The sequence below is a fragment of the Propithecus coquereli genome, unplaced genomic scaffold (genome assembly GCF_000956105.1).
Source record: "Propithecus coquereli isolate 6110/MARCELLA unplaced genomic scaffold, Pcoq_1.0 Scaffold423, whole genome shotgun sequence".
In the NCBI taxonomy this organism is placed as follows: domain Eukaryota; kingdom Metazoa; phylum Chordata; class Mammalia; order Primates; family Indriidae; genus Propithecus; species Propithecus coquereli.
The window spans coordinates 37,478-38,931 of record NW_012149986.1 but is presented as its reverse complement, the minus strand read 5'-3'; positions in this window follow the sequence as shown (position 1 = coordinate 38,931).

Sequence of the window (1,454 nt, the reverse complement as noted above, 5' to 3'; positions counted from 1 at the left end):
ATTTTACTACATAGACAATCATGTAACCTGCAAATAGGGACAGTTTTATTTCTTCCTTTCTAATATGTATGCCTTTTTTTCTTGCCTAATTGTGCTGGCCAGAATTTTCAGTGCTTTGTTAAATAGGAGTGGTAAGAGCAGATATCTCTGCCTTGTCTCCAATCTGAGGGGAAAAACATTGTCTTTCACCATCAAGTGTGAGTTAGCTGTAGGTTTTTGGTAAGAGCTAGCTGTCCGGCTGGGAGCTGGCAGCAGCGGGAGAGGGGAGCAGCACCCTTGGAGCGAGGAGTGGGGGAGGGGAAGGGGGACAGGGCTGCCATGGACGACAAGGTGTTCACCCGGGAGCTGCACCAGTGGGTTGAGCAGCAGAACAAGTGTGAACAGTTTAATGAAACCACGTGCTAAAAGGCAAAAAAAAAAAAAGTTAACAAAAGCATCAAATGTGCAAGAGGTTTGTTGTCCTCTTACCGCCTGCAGAGATTGCGTGGTCAATTTCGTGGTCTTATGGCACTCTTTAGGATTGGTAGAAAATGACCACATGCAAAGTGTTCATTCCTAGGCTACTGTGTGAACAGAGGTTATTCAGTGGGGACTGTGCCTCTTCTTGTAGCATTAACGGAGAACAGAAGCAGCCACGAGCATCTTCCCACTTCACTCCCATTTGCCCCAGCCAGCGACAGCTCTGGGCTCGTTCACTCACCACGGCCCTGGCCAGGTGACCTTTGAGGCCCCTCCCAGCTCTGACATTCTGGGTCTCTGGCCCAGTGCAGGTCTGCCCTGGCGGCCACCATGGGGTGGGGCTATGCACCCACTGGATGTGGGCCCTGGGCCAAGGGGTCCTACCATGTGAGCTCGGGTAGCACTGCCTGGCACCCCAGGAGCTGGGACTCCTGATCCTCCCTGAGTGCCAGAGGTCAGCTAAACAGTGGGTCACACCAGAGTGTGACGTTCCAGGCAAATTCACATCTATCCCATTACTCTGTACCCACCCCCAAGACCCAGAAACCCCCCCCCCCGCAAGAGACGCATGCTGGGCAGGCTTTGGAAGGAAGAGAAAGATACCAGGGACAACCCCTCGAGGGCCTCCACTTCGGCCAATTCTAAGACCCTCACCAAGGGACAGGGCTAGTCCTGGGTAGATGGTCCAAGGAAACAGATTTCTGTGATGGGCTGTCTCAGCCACTTTTCCCTGAAGTGACACCGCCAACCCCCTGGGTCATTTCTCGGAGTTGTGCAGAGCCCGCTGCCTACCCAAGGCTGACACCTCCTTGTCACGCCAAGGCCAAGGCCTCACCCCCCAGGCTAGCCCCTGGAGTGCAGGGCCAAGCCGGGCCTCCTGGGTAGGGAGGAGCCGTTTCCCCTGGGGATCCCGGGAGTGGGAGAGTGGGGGGCCACGCTGCGCTGCAGCACCCCTGCTGTCAGACGCCAGCTGCCAGTGGAGGGCAGAGCCAGGC